Raw genomic sequence first — 26,210 nt, 5'->3', positions numbered from 1 at the left:
CATTTAAGAAGGAATGATTAGGTTGTCTTCTCTTCCATTCATACTCATCCAACACCTATTTACTGATGCTACGTGCCAGGCACTCACTGAGGATATAGAAATGAGAAAAACAAACCCTCTACCCTCCTGAATCTCACCCTGGTCAGGGGAAGCGGTTGCCTCAAGGCCAGATGATGGTCCTATCTTCTCCAGGAATCCTTCTGTCTCCTCCCAACCCTCCAGCTTGCTGCCCTCACTCTTGACTTGTCACAATCACCTGCTCGCACATGCACACTTCACTCCATCGAAGATTTCGGCCGGCCGGGGCAGGAGCCGCTTACTCTCTGCCCCTTTAGGTGCCATTAGGCCAGTTTGATGCTACCAGCGGCGGGCGGGGTGTAAGGATCGGGGTAAAGGCCCAGCCCGCTCCTTGCTCTGAAGGGGCACAACAGCTTCAGGCTGCAAATGGCTCTCCCCGCCCCGGCCCGGCCCCCGAGATGTTGGGGGCCGCGCCCCCTTGCAGGGCTCCGGGTCGCCGCAGCGCGGGTAGCTCGGCCGCCGCTGGGGAGTGAGCGCCGGGCATCTGACTGCAATCTGACTGCAAAGGGCCGCCGCAGAGGGATGGGCGGTTCGGGGCCCGCCGCCTCTTACTACTGGCCGCCTGCCTGGGGCTCTGCCGGGCGCTAGGAGGTACGCGCCCCAAACTTCCCCTCCCGGTCCCATCCCCGGCCGTGCGGAGCCCGCTTGGAGAGGGTGGGCGAGCGGGGAGGAGGGCCCTGGCGGGGAGACCCCCTCAGCGCCCCTGCTGGCCCCAGGCAATGCTGGGCCAGGTTCGCCACGCCGCGACTCCGACTTTGACTCGCAGGCAGGGCATTCCTGAGCTGGGCAGCCGGGGAAGGAGACTGCTCGGTCCTGCGCAGTGACTGGGCGCCGCCGCGAAAAACTTCCATCTCCAAGTCGGTGCGGCGGGCGCCTCCAGGGCAGGGCCTGTTCCTCACCTCCGGGTGGCCTTCCCCGAGGATCGGAGTTTTAAAGTCGGCCTCCTGACTGCATTCCTACCAGCAGAATGAATGATTCCTGCTGTCTTCCCTACTGATCCTTCTTAGCTCTGCCCCTCACCCCGCCCCGGCGAGTTACTCGGCCGCAAGTGACCGGCAGGGCTCGGGTTGCCATAAACTCACCGCTGGAATCTTCTTTGGCCACCAGCCCGCTGTCCCATAAGCCCCTCCACCTATCAGCATAAAATTTCTGGGTTCCATGAGGAAGTCGTGCTCTACATTTCTGTGGCACTTTTCAGAGGTTAAAGATTGCTAATTCTTTGACTTTTTGCTACGTGATTGAGCCCTGTACTTGGTTCTTCCCTCCCTTCACGGCGTTTTAAAATTGAATTCGGTTCAACAAGACTCCCTTGGAGACTTTTTAAGAGAACACATTCTAAATCAAAGGCCCTGTATCGCTGTAGTACTTGGATTAAATTCTAAAGTCTTATTTACTGCATTTTAGGCCTAGACAAATAGTGTCCTTGCTGCTTACACTCTTGCTGATTTCATGGGAGCTTTGCAGCACCTTCCAGCGATGACCCGCCCCTGGAGTAGAGGACACCTCACCTTCCCCTTGTGGCGGTGGGGAGGCCGGGCTCTGTTCTCAGCTCTGCTCCTTCCTTCCTGGATTTTCCTCTGCCCACTCCCTGCCCATTCCTGCCTGGTTCCTAGAGTGGATAGGACAGGGAACTGGAGGCCTGGGGCTGCCGTGACTGTGGCTTTGAGGGGAAAGGTGTGAGTTGCAGGCCAGCGAGATCTGAGAGGGCAGTGATTGCCACGTGGGGACAGATCTGGTGGTGATGGGCGAGGAGCCAGTGATCCAAGTGGTCAGTGTAGGGTGATAGGAAGCATTGCAGTCAGATGGACGTGGCTTCAATCAGGGTGCTGTCCTGTATTCTCAGAATTTGGGGAAGTTACTTCTCTGAGTCTTGATTTTTACCTCTGTAAAATGGAGATGATGATACAGAGAGGCTTAAATAAAATACTATGTAAGACTGCCTAGCAACCTGAGAACCACTCATTAAATACTCATTTCCATCCTTTCCTACTCATTTCCATCCTTTCCTACTCATTACCCTCCTTTCCTCCCCATCTGTGCAATTACCTTGGGTAAGTGCCAGTGGATTAGAAATTCATTTAGGGAAAAGAATGTGGATAATGGAGATTTATTGAATAAAGATTTCCATAGCATATATTTTAGCATATATGCTGTTCTTCATCCATGGCGTCGATGGCATGACAAATATTGAATACCAAAGTCTTATTCAAATCTACTTTGGTGTACTTGGAATAATATTTTCTTGAGTAGCCAGATGCATTATATGAATTTAGGTTTTTTTCTTAGCTCCTTGGGTGATTCAGGCTATTGCCTTGAACAATCTTGGCAGGTTTCATCACGGTGGGAAGCCACCTTTGTCTAGTGAAAAAATACTGTCTAGATAGAAATATCTTTAGCATACACCCCCAGTGTATCTCTGTAAATCATCTATCAGTGCTACCAAAACTAGACCACTCAGCACTAGACTCAATCAATGGTTCAATAGTTCAATAATTTCTCATTGTTTGACTACTTTATTGTCAAATCTCCTTAGCATATTATTGCCTTACCTTGTAACAAGGCTGGTGGAGAACTTGTCCAGGAAGAGAATCACCAGCACCGCTTGTTCCTTTGCATTACTAGTCCTTACATTATTTGTATATAGCTTTAGCCAGTGGTTTGTTTGGAGGAATTTTGTAAGTTCCTGATCGTATTTGTCAAGACTTGTTTAGTTACAGTGAGATAACGCAATTAGTAGACCCAGTTTTCCAGGCAAACCTGCCCGTGGTGTGTACTGAATGTAGGGAGAGAGAGAGGGCATCGCAGTCAAGCTTTCTGCATTGTAGAACCCCCACCCATCCCTTAGGAGACTTGTGCACTGAGCAGATGAAACTCACACTCAACAGGTGAGGCTGTCTCATGCCAGTTGAGACAGGATGTCAATCAGTCCGTAAATTAAAGATGAAAAAAAATTTCAGTTCTTACTTGTTTTTAGATATAGCAACCCCAGAAGTCCTAACATTTTCTTTCAGTTCCAAAGTAAATAACTTGGCATCTCACTTTACCATTTCTTCTCCAAAGCTGTGGTGCCCAAACCCAAATGTTTTCAGGAGCCAGTGAGTCATAGTGAGCCAAGCAGCCTCTAGTGTGGCAGGAGGTGACACAGAGTGGTGGGTACCCTGTGGTTGAAGCATCCACACCCCATACATAGTTGCTATGTTGTGGGAACTAATGAGTCCCAAGGTGCCCTGACCATCTAATTTTTCTAGAGAAGCCAAAAAGTCCAGGTTTTACTTTAACATCTCCTGGTTTTAACTTTTTTCTTTTTAAATAGGGCTGTACAGGACATACAAATCACCATGAAACCCTCACGGCCTTTGCTCCAGAGGCCCTTATGCTACTGCCTTATTGACCTCTGTATTCCCAGGACATAGTCCAGTAACCTACAAATAATTGATGCTCATTAAATACGAGTGACTGAAGGATAGAATGCCCCTGGGGAGTGTGATAGGCAGAAAACCAGCTCCCCAAATATGTTCATGTCCTAATCTCTGAATATGTGAATATATTGATTTATATGGCAAAAGGGACTTTGTAGATATGATTATATTTGTGAAATGAGGAGATGATCCTGGGTTATTTGAATGGGCCCTGAATATCACAAAAGTCTTTTAAGAGGGAGACAGGACAGTCAGAGTTGGAGGAGGAGATGGAAAGCTGAGGTTGGAGAGGTGTGATTGCTGGCTGGGACCACAAGCCAAGGACAGCAGGTAGCCTCTAGAAGCTGGAAAAGGAAGAAAATAGATTCTCCCTTAGAGCCTCTAGAAGGAAGACAGCCCTGCACACACCTCGATTTTAGCTCAATGGGACCTCTTTTAGATTCCAACCTCCAGAACTTGTAAGATAATAAATTTGTGTTGGTTTAAGCCACTCAATTTGTGGCAATTTGTTATAGCAGCAACAGGAAACTTATACAGGTAGTTTGTGTCTTAGTAAAAGAGATAATTCAACGGCCGTATAATCTTACAGAGGCATGAGATGGCGATGCCATCAGAGAGGAATAAGGGGCTGGAAGAGCCACCAATGTTAGGCCAGGGGCTTTAGGGAAGGTTCTGTCCCTGTGGGGAGCAAGCCTGGCTACAGCACTGACTCCCATGCCTGTGACTGGGGCCTGGCAAACTCCCACGCTAGCTGGGCAACGAACACAGGAACACATAATTGCCACACATGGGGCATACATGATAGGACATAGGTTTTGCGACACCTAAGAGAGAGTTGTCAGCTCAACTGGGGTAGACTGGGCACCAGGACTGCCTCACTGCAGAATTCCAGCGGGTGCTACTTACATCAGAGACTCCGGGAATAGCTTCTTCTCACAATCTGAACGGCCATGCATAGTGGACATGGGGTCCTGGGGAATGCCCTGTTGAGAGGAAGTAAGGGCAGGGTACCTGCTGTTTTTCTTTTTGTTACTTAAGATCTCAGTACAAAATAGTTTCAGGAAAGCTAATATTTAGAGAATGAATGAATAGATGAGAGACTGGTGGGTTGTGTTCTGCAAAGCAAGAAGTCTAGGGCTATAGATTGCTTTGGCTGTACCTGGAAACCCAAGGTTTGCATCTTCACTGTGGGCCTGGGCCTAGCACACTCTCCTCTGCCTTCCTCCAAAAGTGTCGGCAGAGGGATGTGGCACCAGAGCTTTCCCCTCACTCCAGCCCTCTAAATATCTGGTCACCTGCCTGTCCTGTAGCCATGGAGCAAATATCTTAGTGGGCCTGAGTTTTGTGGCAGAGACTTTTAGAATTTTGCCTGTTGGGGTTTGCTTTCAGTGAATAAAGGAGATTGAGCTTCCCAGGGCATGTTGGATGTTTGTGCTGAGTTCTTTTCTTTCCTTCCTTCCTTCCTTCCTTCCTTCCTTCCTTCCTTCCTTCCTTCCTTCCTTCCTTCCTTCCTTCCTTCCTTCCTTCCTTCTTTCTTTCTTTCTTTCTTTCTTTCTTTCTTTCTTTCTTTCTTTCTTTCTTTCTTTCTTTCTTTCTTTCTTTCTTTCTTTCTTTCCTCTCTCTCTCTCCTTCCTTCCTTCCTTCTTTCTTTTTGACAAGAGAAAAACAGGTTTATTTTGCCACCAGTACATTAGCACACTAACAAGTATAGGACTTAATATTCCAAAGGAATATACCCATGCTAGTGGGAGTCATTTACATTTAAATGTATATACCTATGTATCCATACCTCAGTCAAGATACAGAACATTTCCATCACCCTAGAAAGTTCTTTCCTTGCCTTTTTTTTTTTCTCAATTTTTTTTTTTTTTTTTTTTTGTTGTTGTTGTTCTGAGACAGGGTCTCACTCTGTCACCCAGGCTGGAGTGCAGTGGCGTGATCTTGGCTCACTGCTGCACCCTCGACCTCCTGGCCTCAAGTGATCTTCCAGTGCTCAAGTGATCATCCCAGTTCTCCCCGCAAGGAGCTGGGACTATAGGCACGTGCCACCATGGCTGGCTAATTTTTTGTATTTTTTTTGTACAGACTGGATTTTACCATGCACAGGCTGGTCTCAAACTCCTGAGCTCAAGCGATCTGCCTGCCTCGGCATCCCAAAGTACTGGGATTACAGGCCTGAGCCACCGTGCCCAGCTCCTCCTTGCCTTTTCCAGTTAATCTTCTTCCCTCTAGAACAGCAACTACTGTCCTGATTATCTATTCCCATATAATCATATTAATTTTAATTTTTTAAATTATGAATTTCATCACTACCATGCTGGTCATAACACTGCTATAAATCAATAGAAGCTGTTAATGTATTTTCATTGTTCAAATTTCATCTACTTCTCTGGATCCCAGATTAATTGATTTTTTTAAAGGTTACATCTGCTTGTTAATCTGCAGGTCTAGCTCATAGCCTCTTTGACAAATAGAAGGTATACTAACACAAATGTCACACATGATTAGGTAATATAAGTAACCTGGTCTTTCAGAATACTATTGAATGATATTAAGCTACTTAAAAATTAATTCCTAGAATCCCAACCCTTATATTTCCATGGCGAGTAACATGCATTATCTCAGGGGAGAGTGGCATTTTCAGTTCACAGATGAGAAAATGATTCAACAACTAACTGACTTATACAAAATTCCCCTTACCATAATCAGTGGTGCCAGTACTAGATTTTTATTATTTTGCTCATTCCACTATCCTAAGCTGCATGTACGCAAGGAAAGAGGCAACTTGTATTCCAGAAATTCAAATTCCTTATCTCTTCTCTGAAAATTCATAGGTTACCCATTCTTTCCATTGTCAGCATAGTGTTGAGCACTGTGAAACCCTGTGATATTGCAGTGTCCAGAGCCTTCTTGCTTCTCACTCCAGCTAAACAAGAAAACACCACATTGTCAGATTTGGATGGCTTTACTTCATTGTACTTCTCTTTGAAGTCTCTTGGGTTCATCTGTAGAACTTCACCTACCTCATCCAATGGTATATTGATAGACCTCGGGATTTTTCCATAGTCCAGAATTTCCCATGTCTCTCTAACATCAATTAATGTAATATTTTTAGAATTCAATAGGTTTTTTAAGTTCCTTATAAGTGATGTCTTTATAAATAGCAGTATAAAAATTGTGGCAATTTCCATTTATTAACCTCAGACCGCAGAGTGCAGCCTCCAGAGTCCAGAGGACAGCCCTGTGCATGGTCCCAAGCAGCAGCCAGGACACCACCATGCCCTGCTAATTTTTTATATTTTTGGTAGAGATGGGGTTTCACCATGTTGGCCAGGCTGGTCTTGAACTCCTGACCTCAGGTGATCTGCCTGCCTTGGCCTCCCAAAGTGCTGGTATTACAGGCATGAGCCATCACGTCCTGCTGAGATTCTTAAGGATAAATTTGTAATGCAAAGTGTGGTGTTTGTTTCCAAGTGAAGTCACTAATCTCAGATGACACAACGTAAGTAAGAGTTGCTCTATTAATGCAAGACCTCCTCTTAAGACCTCATCTTAGGACTTTGTGTAATGCAAATAATTTATCACAGAAGTTTTTTTTAAATTTTAATTTTGAAAATAAGTTATAATTATGATATCTGCAGAATATATTTGGAAGAATAGCAGTACATAAAGAGGCACAATTATAAAATTAGTGAAAATACAATATGAAAAGGTAATTCTAATTTTCCGTAAAAGGAGATCTAAAATCTTTTTTGAAATACTTTCTAATCAGTTTCCATCCTACGCTAGTTTTGAACTCGCATAGCTATGAGACTGATTGATCTTTCTAAAACCCCAAACTGATCTGTCTCTCTTCAACTGAAAATAATTTAATGCTTGCCTATTGTTTTCAGAATAAGGTTCAACCTCCTTAACATGTTCATAAGGCCCTCCCTGTCCATGGGGATCCAGTTGGTGAGTCATTCACTTGCTCCCCAGAAGTTCACTGAGAATTTCTTGTCACATATGCATCAACAAAACAATACAGAATGAAACCAAAGCTTCTCCTCCCAGGTTCCCTGTCTCCACTTAGTAAGTGGATACTAAGCCCAAAACCTAGAAATCAATCTGAATTGTCCCTTTGTCCTCTCCCTTCTCCCTACCCTGACAGTCCTATCTAAATATTTCTTGAACCCACCCTTTCTCCTCCCTTTCCCTAGACCCAGCTACTTGCTGAGAGTCTGCGTTTCAGCCAATCATCTCCTAAACTGCAATCTGATCATGCATTTCCCTATTTGTTCCCTATCTAGCCCTCTTTGCAGATGTAGTCTGACTTTTTTAACTTGCTTTCCAAGACCATCATTTATTTAGTGAGTACTGTTTGCCAGGCACTTGTTCTAGGCACTGAGAATTAGGCAGTGATCAAGACTAACAAAAGCTTCTGGCCTCAGAATCTTACATTTTATTTGGGGTGGTGTGGTCTTGGGGCTGGATAATAACCAAGAAAGCAAATACAGAAGGTAATTAGAGATTACGATAAGGGCCTTGAAAGGAGTAGCTAGTCACTGACCTGTTTGCATTTGCATGTATGTGTGTGAGGGCATTTTAAACAGAGTGGCCAGAGAAGGCCTTTCAGAAGGACAAGGTGGGGTTTGTTCTCTGACGTTTGCCCCGTGACCCCTCACGTCCCTCAACCTCCACCCTGGCTGTCCTCTCCTCACATTGCCCTCAGCCAGACTGGACCTTCAGGTGCTTGTGTTCACCTCTCTCCCTTCTCTCCTGTCTTCCTGTCTGCTCCATCACTCAGGTCTTTCCAGAAGCCATTGCCTGAAACCCCCTGACTCCACACCTCCCTTGATTAGGCCCCTGTGCTTTTGTTGTGTGTTTCTCAATTAATAAGCAACTGTAATAACTTGATTAGCAGTCTCTCATGCTCACCATTGAATCCTCAGTACTAAATAAGATGCTTGGTATCACTTGTGGACAGAATAACCCATGCATAGGATCAGCCACTTCAATCTGCCCCTTTCCAAGTGAAGTCACTAATCTCACTTTATGGATTAGGGATAGAGGGAGACACTTTATAGTTGGATTGCTCCCTCCCTCATATCGCAGGTGACCCCGAAGGTACTTCTGATGGACCAACTTTCTAATATCACTTGGGTGCACACTCTTCTTTCCAAGTGGCTTTCTTCTCTGGTAGGCTACAGGCCTCTTTGTTTTATTGATTCTGCATCTTCAACTCCTGGCAATACCTGGCACATAGTAGGCACTCTATAAATAGTAAGCCAAACAACAAAAGCACAAAACCAAAATAAAACAAAAAACCAGAGAGATGTAGTTTGGAAGAAGGAATGGGAATCACTTCTAAGGAGGATATAATGAATAAAATAATCATGCTCCTGGGAGAAATTGCAGAGCAAACTAAATGTTTTATATATTTTACCAGTGGAAGACTCTGGCTCCCACTCAGCCATTTCATCATTTCTTTAAGCACGCAAAACCAGGAGGTTATCTGATTATTGCTCAACTTTGTTTCGCTAATGCTGAAATCACACTTTTTCTTCGCTGAAGGTAGGGATCACGTTTCTTCTTCCAGGGGCCAATTTCACTCATGTTTCTATTTGCTCTTTATTATTATTTTGAGACACTTATTAGGGGCTGCAAAAGATAGGATCTACTTAGAGGTATGTGAGGACATGAACCGGCTTCAGGCTGTCAAACCAGGTTTTAACCTAGTTCCTTGCTTTTCTCCAGAGGCAATGGAAATTTCTGGCCACCAGCTGGGACTAGGATTGATTTAGTGCCAGGGAGGTGAAACGTGGGAAAATATATGGATATTGTTTATTAATGTTACTTAGTCATTCTCAGCGGTAGCTTTTATAATTTAGAAAACATTTCCTGGTTTTGAAAACTTAACAATACAGCCTCTGAGTCTGTCAGAAATTGAGGTGGGGGCATTCAGTAATGGGGAGGCCTGGAGGATAAACTCAGCTAGCCAGTGGGTATGTAACTGCCATCTGTCAACTTTAATGACCTAGCTCTACATTCTAGTTCTATTACGTTTAATTATTAATGCATATTTTAATGAGAGAAAAGGGTGCTTATGCATATTTGGGAGAGTCTGTAGGGATCATATTCATCTCTGTATTAACTTCCTGTCTTCATAAAAACACTGGATTGATAGTGGGGAAAGCTTGGTTTGTGTCCTAGCTCTGTTTCTAACCAACTGATGACTTTATGCAAGTCCCTAAGCTTTTCTAAGTCTGAGTTTACTCAACTATAGAGTAAGGGGTCTACTAGGTCAGTATAGTTTGGTTCAATAAATGCTTGTTTACTGCTTGCCTGTTTTAGGTCAGTTTCCTTAGTGAGAAAGCCTGAGTGAGGGATTGTGGTGCTAGTGAATCACTGAATGATTTTTTCCCAGTAGAGAATGTAAGGAAGTGAGGGAAGCAGGATAAGGCAGGAGAAGATGCCAAGCGAAGATGTGGTTTCAGCTGATGTAATCTCAGCCTGATCCCAGAAGGGAATCTGGAATATGAATGGCAATGCAGAGTTCTACATATTTTATAGCTCAGTTCCAATCAATCTTTGGCTGTGGATTGCTCTCCAGGGTAGGGGATGTGATTTCACTGGAGTTTTTGGATAAGGCAGTTCAGCAACTGAAGGATGGGTGCACCAGCCTGTTAAAAGGGATCGAAATGGGACACCAACAGAAACTATGACACTACCTGTGTGCCAGGCACTGTGCTAGGTACTGAAGAGATGAGATATAAAAGGTATGGTCCCTGATCTTAGAAAACTTACAGAATAGTGCAGGAGATAGATGCATAAATAAGAAATTTCAATGCAACTTGGTAGGTTCTAGGATAAAGACATGCACAGAGGAGCAAAGAGGGGAGTAGATATTGCAGGCTAGATTCCCCAAAAATTTGCTTGGAGCTTGACTACTCTGATGATTAATTCCTGGGTCTGAGTCTCAGCTTATTTGCCCTCCTGCTGTAGGAGATGAGAAGGACTTTGCTAAAAGGAAGGTCTTCTGGCTTTCATACTTAGTTTGTAATTGTCAACTAATCTTTCCCAGCTTTTCCTTATCTTTTCCAAAGCTTCATTCAAGCTTGGCAATAGGCACCCAATTCCATTGTCTTCACACTTACTCTGTATTTGCCTTGTTTTTAATACCTCAGTATTTCAGAGCCAGGCCTAATGTATTCCTTTCTGCTCTTACACCAAGACAGCTCACCACCAGTGGAGTCTGCAGTCATTGCCAGGGCTCTCTGTGGTTCACCTACCACCAGTGACAGCGTCGTAATTACCATTTGAGTAGTGGTGGTCCAGCTCCAAATCTTATCTTAGCATCTGCTTTTTCAGACCACTTCCAGTACCAGTTGTCACAAGCTGGCCTTCTGGGGAGGCAGAATCTGAAATGGAACTTAGTAAGCAGGAGGCTTATTAGAGAAAGCTTGTAGGATCAACTCCTGTGGAAGGGAAAGCAGCATTCTGGGGTAGATGGAGGAGTTGAATTGCAATTTCATCTCAGTTTAAGCCTCAGCTACCTCTCTTGAGAGTTGTGAAGAGGGAATGGCTGTTCAGAGCTTTCCAGAGTTGGGGTGAGAGAACACTGAGCTTTTTATAACCCATGTCAGATCTCTGGGTCACCCCAGGAAGCAGATATGGCCTTGGGAAAGGCAACTTTCTTCACCAGGATCAGTCCCTGAAAAGAGATAATAATTTAAAGTGGAATAGTCATTGCCTAATACATTTACTAACATACTTCTTTTGTTATTTTCCCCTTAGCATCTTTTTATGGTGAAAGCTATGTGGAGTTCAACATCATAGAACTTTCCTCTGAGCTATCTCTTCAATTAAAATTTCATACCAGCAAACCACAGGGTTTACTTTTTCTTGCAGCTCGGACAAATGACTATTGTATAATATAACTTAAATCAGGAACCTTACGGGTATGATTTTAAATCTTTAAAATACATATAAGCATAGAATTACTGGAAAGAAAAGCAGTGAGAGAGAAAGAGAACAAAATAGCTACATATATTGATTGCTGTTATTTCACTAGAATAAAATGATGGGCCATTTGTATAGGTTGGGATCTTCTCCAGTTTTACTAGCATGTCTTAAATATTTCAACTTTAAAATTTTCTGAGTTTAGTATGTAATCTATAAGCATGGGAAGAGTTTTCATGCCCAAATTTCTCTCTTCTTTTTCTTTTGTGAAAGGCCCCATTTTCTCAATAAAACAGTATGAAATGAAAAGTGAGATGGGATTGATTAATTATGATTCTTTCTTTTTCAGGTGAGAGTAAATTTGGGTACAAGTGAACAAATGCTCCTTTCTGAGCAGAGATTTCATATGGATGACTTTATTTGGCATCTCGTGGAACTGCGCTATGTTAAGCATAATATTTCCTTTGTTATTGACAAACGTTACGAGACAACTGGCCAAATGGCAGCTGGTGGGATGCGTAATTTGAGTTTTCAACATGGAATCTACGTAGGAGGCCACAGGGCACTCGATGTACCTTATCTGGATGGAAAGGTCCCCAATTTTCGAGGATGTATGAAAGATGTGGTATTTAACCAGAGGGAGATCCTTACATCCCTTAGATCTTACCCTGGTTTTAAGAAGGTTTATGAGGTGTCACTAGGATGCAATGATGAGTTTTTTTGCAGGGGAGGATGAAGCCATCAATTTCTTTAGCTCCAGATTCTCTGTCACTTTTCCAGAATGGAGAGTGCAAAGACAAGGGCTATTGGAATTTACTTTGCAAACTGTAACTCAGCAAGCCTTGCTTTCATTTCAGTTGGGTAAGGAAGGAGATTTTCTTGCTTTGGAAATAGATGAACGTCTATTGAAGCCTTATGTAGAAAGGCTTAAAGTAAAACTCAGCTTTCTTCTTTTAGTTTTGTCAGTGACAACAAGAGGCATGTTATTCAATTCAAATTCACAGGGGAGTATCTGGACCTAACAGTAGATGAAAAAAAGGTAAGGAAGTCACTGCCTTTGCAAAGCAAACCATTTGTATCTGAAGGAGCCCTTTTTGTGGGAGGTCTTGATAACCAAATGTGGGAAGAAGTAAAGAGGTTAGAACTCGCCTCTGTGCCTGGGAAATTTGCTCGAGGAACCTCTTTCAAAGGGTGCTTAAGAAGCTTGGAAGCCGATTCAGAAAAGAAAGCATTAAGGGATGCCCTTGTTTTCAAAGGTATTTCTGCTGGTGTAAAACTGAGAGTGTTGACAACACAAATCCTTCCATAACAGCGATAGAAAATCTGCTTCAGTCAGAAGTTTTCCTTTCCACTGTCTTCCGTGAGGTCATCAAGCCTTTTCTTCAAGATGAGAGCAGCGATTTCTTGGTTTTGAGTAACTTGGGGGTCCAAGAAGGTGGACCTTACTGGAACAAAGGCACATGAAGCTGGGTGTGAAATTTAAGGATTTGAGTATCCATCATTCTCAAACACTATTTAAAATACAGGAAAGGCCTATACATGGGTTCCTTCCATTAGATGTGCCACCTGAGCAAGAAATGGAGATGGTTTTACCATGTTAGACTTATGGCAAGGAAAAGTTTGGTATGTCCACAAAGGTTCAGAAGAACCTATAGATCATTTTACATTTTTGGTTTCTTCCAATAGCAAGAAAGAAATGCCATTATATCTGCAAGAACGTGTTCCACATATGTTTAACATTATTGTCATTCCAGTCAACGATCCCCTGTACCTTAAGGTACCAGAAGGAAACTTGCTTCTTCTATTTGAGAACTCTAAGAAACAACTGACCCTAAGTATGACAGACATGTCAGACTCTGACACAGATTCTTTGAGTCTTAGTATTTCAGTTCTTGGCAACTTCAATTCAGATGCTGGGTTTTTAGAAAATGCAAATGATCCCGGGAAAGCCATTAATCATTTTACACATGAAGATTTAAGAGATGGCAACATTTTCTATGTGCACAGGGGTCATCAAAACTCTCAGATTGTTCTGAGAGCAAGTGATGAAGAGCTGGTTAGTAATAGAGCAGTGTTGCGAATCATGGCTGTTCCTTGGGACTTTGCAGTGGCCAATAGAATTGGTGTGGTCATAGAACAGGGTGGCACTCCTCTGATTACACGGAGTAACTTGTCAGTGGAGGTTAATGGTGAATGGCATGAGATGGAGACCTGCTCTGACATCACTCAGTATGGCCAGATCCAGTGGCGAGAGTCAAGTGGGAAATTGAGACAAGTTAGTTCCTTTTCTCAGCGTTCTGTTGATCAGAGTCAGGTCCGGTACTGTAGTACATTCAAAGAATTGCAACTAGAAAATGTTACGTATCACTTTAAATTTAAAGTTAACATAGAAGGAAAAGTTGGTGAAAAGCTGATATTTCCAGTTACAGCACAATGGCTAAAGTTTATCCTTCTGAAAAATGTTCCTCTAGAGATCAGTCAACTAAACAAGCACATACTGAATTCGGATCATTTGCAGGCTGCAACAGAGGGTGTGGAAGTAGCTGAGAGGGAACTACTTTTTAAGTTACTGATCCCATCTAAGAAAGGAAAATTGCTACTTGGCAATAACGTTCTAAAAACAAACTCAATCTTCAGCCAAAAAAATATTACAGACTTTAAGATAAGTTGCGAACCTCAGGAAAAGCCAAGGGAAGACTCACAGGATACTTTTAGGTTTTTGGTTGTTGCAAAATAGATAGAATCAAAAGATTATACTTTCAGAATCAGCTTTAAAGCAGATAAGACATACATTATTTTAACAGATTATTTTTAAAAGAAGGAGAAGGGAAATTAATTTAAAAATCAGAACTGTTTGTTCAAATTTTGGGCAATCAGATCTTCCAATATAAAATCTCCAAAGGCCCTCAACATGCGAAGCTGAAACTGCTTAGCTTGTCTGATTCTCTGGAAATAAATAACAATATCACTATGTTCACAAATCAAGACAAAGTGAGTGAACAGCTGATGTATGTTCAAGATGACTCTGAAACTGAAGGTGATGAGTAGTTCTTTGTTGTGGCCTCCACCAAAGGACCAGGGGAACAGTCAGGGATCTTGACTCAGCATTCATCTACGGAAATAAAAGTCACCGTTTCTATTTAGTTAAAGAATGATGAGAAACTAGTATGCATGAGAGATAAAGTCTTTCATGTTGTGCGGAATGACCAGCACTTATTGACCCTGGCAGATCTCTGTTGCCATGACCCTGACTTAGATTTTGATGATGGGCAGTTGCTGTACACCCGGCGGGGCATCCCAAATGGGGATTTGGTGTGAGCCAGCGACCCCACTCATAAACTCTACCAGTTCAGGCAAGAGGACCTGTGGGAAGGGCACGTGCTTTTCGGGCATCAGGGTGCAGACTCGGCCCGCTTTGTGCTGTTTGTGACAGATGGTGTCCACTACACATCGTCTGTTCCTGAGGTCAGTGTGTCAGACCCTTATGTCCAGATAGCCAACAACACGGGGCTGTTCATACAGAGAAGAAAAGATGGCAGCCTCACAGCGGCCAACCTAAGTATCACCACAAACCAAGATGTCAGAACAGACCACAAGATTGAATTCTACATTGTGCAGGCCCCAAAGCACGGCAGGATCCTGGTCAATCATTCTGTTTCCCACTCACTTTCTCAGGATGACTTGATGACATGTGATTGATAGGTACGATGGTAGTGGCAACTTTGATGTATTCAACCTGACAGTGAAAGTTAAAGCCACATGCTTAGAGGTGGGAGTGGGAGTCTGTGTTCAAGTGTGCGGAAGGTCACCCACATCACACACAGGTTCTGCACATCAAGACTCTTGTAGTTGAAGAAAGAAAAGCAGTAAAACTGAATACCGGAAGGCTCCAGGTAGGTAATTATCCTATCCATAACACCAAGAATTCTCATTCTCACAGGCGCTAATAATCTGTTTGCTTCTGAAAGCTATTTCTGTGATGATTTCTCCCCTGGTATTAGGAGTGAATTTTTAAAAATATAGATGCTGTTGAGAAGTAAACTTGGAAGATTTCATGATTTTGATGCTATCAATTTTCCTACAGTTGGAAATGGAATGTAAGCAATGCTCAGGTTTATTTTAAAGCTGGGCTCACGTGTGCATACGTGTGCATGTATACGTTTAGTACAGTAAAAACTTGGACTAAGGAAGAAAGGTATATATTATGGTAAATTAAGAGATCTTTTATTCATTATTCATAGCAACACTGCCAATACTTCATTTGATTTGAGTTATATTTATGATGTGCTGAAGCACAGTATAAAAACTTGGAGTAATTTAACAAATGTAAGAAACATTCCCAAGTTAGCTGAAAACACTATATTATATAGTTTTTTAGTTCTGAATGTGGCTTTGTTTAGTATCCTGAAAATGATGGTTAAAACTAGCCTAGACCAGTGGAATGTCAGAGGTGAGACCAAAAGTCACCTGGTTTCCCGGGGCTCCTACTGGAAACTTCCAGCAGGCACAGCCATGCTGATCAGAGTTAGGAAGGGGTGTACTTCTTTTGGGTAATGCTGTATAGGATGTGGGAAGTGTAAGCTGTGATTTATAACAACTGGCCACAAATGCAGGCTATTCTGAATCTACCCTCAGGACTGCAAACAAGTTTACTTTTTTGCTAGATGCAGCCAATAAAATTAATTAAAAATGAATTCAAATCAGAATGGGTTAAACAGTGAGTTTTGAATAAGAACTAGCTTTTTTGTTCTTTTTCAAAAGCTTATACTTAAGTTTCACCACAAGGGGGCATATGCAGCCCAATGACTACACATCAGTTATAATCAGATTTGAGATGGAGTTTGCTGAATTAAAAAAAAAGTATTGAAAATGCTGAGCGAGTTAAAATGCGGGATGAAAACTTTCCTCTCAAGGTCTTACAAGTTTACTGACCCAACTGCTGCTTCTTCTACCTTCTTTCACCTCAACCTTCGAGTCCTGGGGTTTTTGCTGCTGTGAATGACTCTTGGTTGATACATTAGTAGCTGCTCAAGTGTTGCTGACCATTACTTTTTTTGTGACCAGGGCTGATATTAAAAATATTGGCATGGGCACCAAAATAGACTCAGGTTTAAACTGTGTATCAACCCTAAGTACAACTTAAGCCAATTGTGGGCGTTAATATAAGACAATGTGGTTATCAACAGTCTTGACTTTTACATTTATTAGTATTTGTGTGTGTGTGTGTGTGTCTAGATATTGTGTGTGTGAACTCAAGGCTGAGCATGAAGATAATATTCCTTCAGAGGCAGTGTTCACAGTCGAAACTCCACCAATGCATCGATACCTCCAAAAATTTATACCAGAAGAAGGCAGCTTGGGTGCAGATGAAAAGTCCCCTTTGACTTTTACACAACCGGATGTGGAGGATGGCAATATCCTTTATGTGCAGACAACCCCCAACCAAGAACAGGACTGTTTTTCCCTGAATGTGATGAATGGTTTCCAAGTTGTGAGCAGAGTCGAAATCTTGGTCGATATCACGCCTAAGTGGATTCTTCTGCAGGTGCAGAATTTCACAGTTCAAGAAGGTGGCTCCAGAGCACTTCTAGAAGACTACCTCAAAATTCCAAGCAAATATTTTGAGGGACTTGACTGTGAATTTGTTCTGCTTGAACCACCAAAATACAGTGATGTCAAAAGTTCTAATTTTCCAAGAGGAAAGCTAATGAACTTTATCGGGAAACAGGTAATAACTCTCAGTTTATGTAATTGGGAATGTTGGGTAGGAGAAAAAATGGCTATTTATTATTTAGATTCATGGGAATGATGGGACCTTGCAGGGTGTCTAGTCGACCTCCCAACAGATGCTAGAAGCCCTTCCACAGTATCCCTATAGAGAGGTCATTCAGCCAGTGCTTAAACAACTTCAGTGATGGGGAACTTACTATTTGCTGAGATGAGCCCTTCCAATGTAAACACGCTCCAATTTTTAGATAGTTATTTAGGCTGAGCTGAAATATGCCATTTAAAAACTTTTTCTCCTAGGTCCTGGCTCTAGTGCCCCAGATTTATTCTGTACCAGAGGTACGTCTGGTACAGAATAAAACATTCACCTCCTAGATTCATTCATAGTATGATTCTCTTAGAATGATACTATTCTGGTACAGAGTAAATCATACACATCCTTTCATGAAAGCTTTTTAAGTATTTGAAAGAAAAGGTTATCAGATTTCCTTGAATTTTATCTTTTTGAGGTTAAACATCCCTAGCTTTCTAGCTTTTGCTTCTATGCCATGGGTTTCCTGCACTATCCTGGTTGCCCAGTTCTAGATGAGTGCCACGTTGTCACTGTCCCTCTCAGCAATGTCGGGGTAATGCCCAGGTATTTAACACAAGTATGCTTTAATCATTGGTGGATTTTTTTATTCATTCATTTTCTCACTCAACCAACAGATGCTTACATGGTACATTTTCCATATCACACCCTATAATGAACATAAGCTCTGGATAGTTAAAATGGTCCAGTCCCTGCAATCAGGGATCTGGGCACAATTGCCAACTTGGCATCCAATCAGCATAAAATAACCAAGGACAACTGCAGGCTGCTGTCATGTTTCTTTGCTTTGGGTTAGAATGGTCTTATTGTCAGACTGTACTTTCTTATCATGAATAAAAGAATGATTTCCATTACTTTCTTTTTAAATGCTGAAAAGTAACTTGCAGGTCCCCATCATTTCCTTTATAAGACCCTAGGAATATACACTCTCCAAGTTGGAAAACATTAACAACCACCTACCATTTTAGAGTGTCTTTGTCTAGTCAGCTAAGAACACATGTTTGATGCTTCATTTTGCTTCTAAGAATTTCAACGCATCCATTGATTTGAATCAATTTACTAAACATCCTGTTCGAGTTACTGTGTGCAGTTACCATGGTCAGTGAAACATATTCCTCACCCTCAAGAAATACTGCTGAGCAATCAAGGGCACCAGGTTTAATATAAGGTGCACTTTTCTTGCCTCTCACATTGCATTTTCACAGTGGTGCGGTGGGAATAAAGATGCTAACTGAAGCGCATAGGGGAACCTTCACAGAGGAAATACTGTTTCAGCTAGACTTTGAGGAGAGAGTGAAAGAGCAGGGAGATAACAGAGGAGGAAACAAAGAAAAGCAGGGCAAGCAAAGGGAACAGCATGGCCAACGGCATTCTAGGTGGGTGGGGAGTTGTCCAGGAGGTGGAGGAGTGGCAGAGTGCACTTGGAGCTAGTCTGTGGAGGAGTCCTCCCCTTTGACCACAGGAGATGTAACCTGAATTACACGTCAAGGAGGCCAGACTTGGGGAGCCCTGGGGAGAAGCAGAGAATACTGAGGGTTGGAAAAGACCTTAGACATCAGTGCTTCTCAGTGGGGGTCCTAGGGAGGGTGACACTTTAGTGACCTCATGCAGGTGGGGTCCCAGGGAAGGTGATGCTTTAGTGACCTTGTGCAGGTGTCTTTCAGTCATGGCTTCTCCCTCAAAGGCTGGACAAACCCATCTAAGACCATTTCAAACCTGCTCTGCTGTGAGTTGAATGGAATACTTCTCTAAAAGTAGTTTGTAAATTGTAGTCCTGTCTTCTGAGCACTAAATTTTGGTCCAATCCTGGTCAATTCAATGATTAATTGTGCTTCGTAAGAGGCATGTATTTAAGAATGACTGGTTGAAATGTATGTGTCGAGATGCAGGTGTTCCCTATGCATCTGCTGTGACAACATGCTGTTTATGTTATCATGTAGCCTTGTTCACAGAGAAGAGTCAAAGTCACGGGTCCCTGCTTTTGAGGTGACCCCTTCACATTGTCTCTCCCTAGATGACTCCTGTTTTGAGACACAGTCATTTCACTTACAGTGACTCTAACCTCTAAAAACTAGTGGCTGCAGCCTTTAGTGACTGGGAGAGGGAGATTCCCTGGCCATTCTTGCCCTTCATTCATTCAGCAAATAGTTTTTGAATATCTGTTTTGTGTCAGGGATGCCAGTTCTAGGTACTGGGGATAAATTGGTGAACTAACCAGGTGATAATCCCAGCCCACAGGGAGCATTTTTCCTGATGAGGGAAAGAGAGAGGCAGGAAGAAACAATACATAAAAAAATACATGAAATAAATGGTATGTTGAATGATTTATGCTATGGAGAAAAATAAAGCAGGAAAGGGAGCTAGGAAGTGCTGGCACCTTTACTGAAGTGTGTGTGTGTATTGACATTCAGTTTCTAATAGAGTGGTGAAGGAAGGCACCGTTGAGAAAGCAGCGTCTGAGCAGACCCCGGAGGAGGTGATGGATAGGTAAGCTAAGTGTATATGCGAAAAACATTCAGGCAGAACAAGAGCCAGAGCAACAGCTTTGCGTGAGGAGCACACCTGGTGTGTCCAAGGAGCAGCAAGTCACCCAATGTGGCTGGCGCTGCAGGCATTGTGGGGAGCACAGCAGATGAGCCAGCAGATCAGGTGTGGGAGGGCCCGAGGCTTCACCTTTGACCCGGAGTAAGGAGTGAGAGGGGAGCACTGGGGGATGAGAAGATGTGAGCAGAGGAGCATCAAGTATGTCCCCGAACAGAGTTGGTGACAGGGGACCAAATACTTTTAAATCTGTCAAGATTTTCCATTAGTTTGTTTTATCCTTTAATTTCAGGCCAGCGGATATTGCTCTGGTTTTAGAAGTCTAGGGAAAGACAAATCCCCAACATACCCTCTCTTTGCCTTCAGATTAATATTATTAAATGGCATGTCATTTTGGGAAGTGCCACTCCATTAAGGAAATGATGTATTTTTCCAGGAGAAATACTGTGAACATGACTGGTCTTCAAAGGTTACATTCCTATAGTGCATTAAAACTTCTCCTACCTTCTGCTCAGAGCCATCTTCCATGTTTGTTTTCGAATAGCTTAAGACAGCATGTTCCAGGAGCACACTCACAGGCCATGATCTGGAATTCCTCTGCCCACAGAACTCCAAAGAAATTCTCATAGCACCTGTGTATGAGTGGACACAACTTTCTCTTGAGACACTTCATGAACTTTTCAACTCGTGTCCGAAACACCTCTGAAAGATCAAAAGACTTTGCTCAGAGGAAGTACGCCACAGGAATGGGCGAAGTTGAACTGTTAAAAATTTTGGCCGTATTTTATCAAAATAAACACAATCCCACATACTTTTTCAGAAGTTCTGCTACTCTTGGGGTTTGGAAGTTCTCTGCTGTATGTTTGGGTCACAGACTCACTGCAGCTAAGTTCCCTTTTAGTTTTATAATCCTCTTGGTCTCTGATTTTGATTCTGTGCTCTTCAATATTTCCATCTGAGTTTTAAAGACATGAAAGGCATTTTGATCAAAGTTGTGGTTATGACAAATCCAAGAGGAATAACTAATTCTCTGGAGGATGATTTCAGAGCAAACATTAAAAGGATGAAATCTGACCAGTCTGGGCAATGTGGTGAAACCTCCTCTTTACCAAAAATACAAAAAATTCCCTGGGCATGGTAGTGCGTGCCTGTCTTCCCAACTGCTTGGGAGGCTGAGGTGAGAGGAGCGCTTGAGCCCAGGAGGTGAAGGTTGCAGTGACCTGAGATCATGCCACTGCACTCCAGCCTGGGTGACAGAGTAAGACCCCATCTCAAAAAAAAAAAAAAAAAAAAAAAAAAAAAATATATATATATATATATATATATATATATATATATATATATATAACAGAAGTAAAAGTAAATGTTTGCATTTGGATTATTATAGAGAGGGAAATCTGTGTTGTTAGAGTAACTTCATTTCGGTGTAATTCATGACAGTCTGTCCACAGCGGGTGTATGTTAGCTAGTTATGCATAGCATCCTTTATTAGTTACACAAAAACCTATTGTATTCTGAAGGAGAAGGAGCAGGATTATAGGAGTATAACCTCAGAAGGAAGTATAACCTCACATACAAAGAACAGTTAAAGGAGCAATGCATATTTAGTTTAGAAAAGAGAAATTTGGGCAAACTTAATAGTTGCTCTGGTCCATATGTCTCTAAAGGAGAAATCCAACCAATGGATGAATAGAAGTTTCAGAGCTGAAATTTAACAGTTTGAATTGTCAAACAAAGCAATTAGTAACCTCAAAAATTAGTTACTCACAACACACTTTCATGTTAGAAGTAGCACTTTTACCTCACATCTTCTGATGATCAGTCCAGCATTCTCTGTGCTACGCCACATTGCTCAATCGCTTTGTTCCTCCTTAATCTTTTTCTTTTTTTGAGGATGCACAGGAAACGTTCAATAAATTCAAGAGGAATTCAGCCTCACAAATTATGAAATATTGAGAAATCATTCATCATGTAAAAACTGGCTATAAAAAGAAATCTTTCCTTTGGAGATAGCCTCTTCAAAAAATAAAAAAATAAAAACCTACAGCCAAGCCAATAAAATGGAGCACATATCTCAGCAGAATTGCAGACAGTTATGCTGGTATTACTACTTTTAGTTGGTGTTGTGCTGGACCTTGAAATCAGTCCAGTAAAGCAAGAAAAAATATATATAGAGAGACAAAACCTAACAACTAAAGTGGAAAAATAAGAGCCATTATTTACAGATTATGTGATTGCCTATGTTAAAAGGGAAAAGAATAATATTAAGTACTTTGACTGAACAATAACTCCCAAAATTCGTATGTTGAAGTTCCAAATCCCAGTGTGACTGTATGTAAAAATAGGATCTTTAGGAAGTATCATGAATTTATGTTGAGAGATGGCAGGGAGGAGACAGAGAGAGGAGAGAGGAAAGAGGAGAGAGAGAGGAGAGAGAGAAAGAGAGAGAGACAGACTGACCAACCTATTTGTTGGTCTCCATCATGTAAAGACATGAGGAAGTGGGCATTTACATACCGGGAAGAGAGCTCTCACCGGAAGCTGACCATGCTGGCACTCTGATCTCAGACTTCCAGCCTCCAGAAATATGAGCATATAAATTTCTGTTTTTAACCTCATTTATTTAAAATTAAATGAATTTGTAAGCCATTTGGTCTGTGGTATTTTGTTATGGTGGCCTGAGCTCATTAAGGCAGATTTTGGTACTGAGAAGTGAGGTATTGTAATTAAAAACAAAGAAACAAAAAGCTAAAAATGTGAAGCAGCTTTGAAACTGACAAATGAGTAGAGGCTGGAAAAATTCTGATGTGCAAGCTAGAAATAAGGTTGTTAAGGGTGATTCTGGTGAGGTGTCATTGGGGAATGAGGAACATGCTATTGGGAAATGAAGAAAAGACAACCCTTGATACGAAGTGGTGAAGAACTTGGCAGAACAGTATTCTAGCATTTTGTGGAAGGTAGAGCTTGACAGAGATAAAATTAGGTATGTATCACTAAGACCTGTAATTAAAGTGTTAAAGTACACAGGAAATTTCATTCTTCCTGACTGCTTACAGGAAAATGCAAAAGAGGAGACTTGAATTGCAGAAGAAATTGTTGAGGAAAACGGAACCAGAGCTTGGAGATTTGGAAAATTCTCAGCCTATCCATACTGCAAAAATTAGAAAACTTGTGCTGAAGAGAATCCTGAAAGTGTGGCTGAACAATGATCTGATAAAGAGATCATGAATGAGATTCATAGACTATATCAGCCATCTTAACAGAAATGAGGAGAGACTGGATTATACTAGAAGACACACTGCCACTGAGACTGTGCCACCTAAAATAGACATACAAGGCAGAACAAGCAAGGCCGTCACAGTTCTTAGATTTTACAAGAAGGGGACACAGAAATAATCGGCTGTGAAAGTTTACTGGCAGTTATGGATGGTTTCATTCCCGCCATGCTCTGCAGGATCCGAGGGAACAGAAGAGACCTTTGGAGGAGCATCTTTTAACAATCCACCTCTGGGGCTTACATCATCTTGGCTCCTGGTAAATTTTGACATGAATGTGCCACACTGGCAGCTACTAACCAACAGGGGCTGGGACCAGTCTGCGTGATTTATGTCATACAGAACTTGTTAATGCTATGATCTTAGGAATCTAATCACCAAGGTGAGGCAGCCTGCAGTACTGACCTTACCATCCATGACCCTTCTTCACAGATGCCCAGACTCAGGCAACCATGAAGGAGTTGTATTCAGAACCTGTAGGTTTAATTTCAGACCCTCAGGATGGCATCTAAGGCCAATCCATGAGCCGTTAAACCTCAAGGCATTTAGGACAAATCTGATAATCTTTGGTGTTATTGCCAGTAATTAAAGATGGCAACCGATGGGCTAAATGATAACACTCGTACCCTTACATTCATAGGGTTTCTCTGCAGTGTGAATTCTTTCATGTCTACTTAGGTGTGAGGAAACAGCAAATGCTTTCCCACATTCTTTACATACGAAGGATTTCTTTCCATTATGAGTTCACAGGTGAACATTAAGGCGTAAGGAATACAGAAATGCTTTGCCACATATCTTGCATACAAAGGGCTTTTCTCCACTATGGATTTTAAAATGTTTACTGTGACGGGAAGAAGTAATGAAGGTCTTCCCACATTCAACACATTCATAAGGCTTCTCTCCTGTGTGAATTCTTGTATGTTGAATAAGGCTTGTGGGCATAGTGAAGGCTTTCCCACATTCCTTATACTGATAGGACTTCTTTCTACTGTGACTTCATATGTGTGTAGAAAGGCCCGAGTACCGAGCGAAGGCTTGGCCACATTCCTTACATTCATAGGGTTTTATTCCAGTGTGGGTTCTTACAGGTTCAATAAAGTTGATTTGATCTAGTGAAGGCTTTCCCACAGTATGTACACTTGTTGGTTTTATTCCAGTGTGAATTTGAATGTGATTATTAGGGCATGAGGAATTTCTAAAGGATCTTCCACATTCTTTACGTTCAAAGGACTTCTTTCCTTTATGAGTTTTCACATGTGTATAAAGTTGAGAAAAATTAGTGAAGGATTTCCCACATTTCTTAGTCTTTTTGGATTTCTTTCCTGTATGAACTGTTACACACTGCTTTAGGTGTGAGGAAGCTGTGATGGCTCTCCCACATCCTGAAATTCATAGTTTCTCACCAGTGTGGATTTCCGTGTGATTATCAAGGCTCACAAAATACTTAAAGCCTTTTCCACATTCCTTGCATTGGTAGGATTGTCTTGCATTGAGAATTTCAAGATGTACAGTAAAGCCTGCAGTTAGAGCAAAGATTTTTCCACATGTATTTAATTTGGAAAGTTCCTGTCCAATAGAAGCTTCCTTGTGCACACTGAGGACATCTTTTCCATAACAATTACCCTGAGAAGTGTTCCCTTCATTCTGAGCTCTCACGTGTGTCTTAAGGCAAAACTGTTCACTGAAGACCTCTCCACAATTCTTACAGTCACAGAGTTTCCATCCACTGTAGGCTCTTGTCATTCATATCCCATTGAATATTTGATTCTTCAAAAAACCCTGCAGAAGTGATGACCATTTGGTTCTAGGATGTATTTCCCCTTCTGACAACCATTTGCCAGATAGTCCACCACCATCCTTTCTACCTTTGTCTTTTCTTCAAAAGGGCAGATTGGTTCCCCAGAAAAAAACCCATGGGACAAATCAGTGGCTGCCATCCTCTGAAGCTGATGGTGCAATGTGCCTCAGTGCTCCCTTCCTTGATGCCAAGATCGCCTCTGGGCAGCCTATGAATCTAGGTGGATAGAAGCAATCTCCATTCCTATTTGTACAGGGTTATTTGCGGTCCACAGCTGGGGTGGACTCCACCACCATAAAGGCAAAACCACACTGACCAAGTGGAGCCAGTGCTGGAAAAGCTGTTCCTCCTTAATCTTATTTCTAGGATGCAGTATCATTTCAGAAAAACTATACCATCCATCACAGTTTGCACTCTGATTATCAGACTGAAACTTCACAGGATGAGGATGTGCTTTTGTGTTTTAGAGAGACTTTAAAAATTGGGATTTCTTTTATTGCCATTTGTTCGTATTTTTAAGTCACATTTCAGCAAACTGGTGATTTTGTGGTTTGTTACAGGTGGAAAATGAATTGATTTACTATGTTCATGATGACAGCGAGAAGCTTCATGACAATTCACCATCTTTGCAAATAGCTCAGAGCTTGGAAAACAGTCTTCCCCAAACTCTTTCTGTGACTGTTGAATCTGTAAATGATGACGCTCCGGTGGTAACAGCCAATAACATCCTTCAGGTAAGTGCTACCTGCTTTTGACTTATCGTAAGAACCTGAGGGCTACCAATTTGATTTTCATTTATATTATTTCTAATGATAAATAGTAAGACCTATGACTGTGTATATAGTTGACAAGTTCCCACTGGTTTTAAATAAATATTACTTATTACTTGGGTGTTCTGCTGGGTACTGTTGGGAGATGAGAAGGAATCACAATGAGTTACCTTCATATTCTGTTTCATAAGCAGCACCACCCTGAGGCATGGCTGTTTCAAGGCAGGTGAGGGAGGTGCATGCATGTGGGCAGCCTCTGCCAGGCTGGCAGCATCGTGGTTAAGAGAACGGCTCTGTAGTGGATGGATAGATCTGGGGATGAGCCCTGGCTCCCCAGTATTAGCTACGTGACCTTGGGCAAGTTACTTAGTCTGCTAATTTGCTCTCATATGAGTGGGGGGAAATGGAGGCAGAGCTGTGCAGATTAAATGATAAAATGATGTGAAGCTCTCATGCAGTGCTTGATGCATGGTTAAGGCTAAATGATAACTCTTATTACTAAAAAAAACGCTCCAAGGCCATATCAGTTTTTGGGTAAAATAAGGCCACTACTGAGTCATGGGACAGTAT

The 26,210-nt window shown here is 42.2% G+C and overlaps 2 pseudogenes; one reads left to right on the top strand and one right to left on the bottom strand.

Moving 5' to 3' along the window:
• The window catches only part of CSPG4BP (chondroitin sulfate proteoglycan family member 4B, pseudogene), a 64,942-nt pseudogene continuing 39,280 nt past the window's right edge, over nucleotides 549–26,210 (top strand).
• On the bottom strand, nucleotides 23,679–25,009 carry LOC106998761 (uncharacterized; annotated as a pseudogene).

Source organism: Macaca mulatta, chromosome 6 (assembly GCF_049350105.2).
Source record: "Macaca mulatta isolate MMU2019108-1 chromosome 6, T2T-MMU8v2.0, whole genome shotgun sequence".
NCBI classification, from domain to species: domain Eukaryota; kingdom Metazoa; phylum Chordata; class Mammalia; order Primates; family Cercopithecidae; genus Macaca; species Macaca mulatta.
This window is presented reverse-complemented; position numbering and strand designations above follow the sequence as displayed.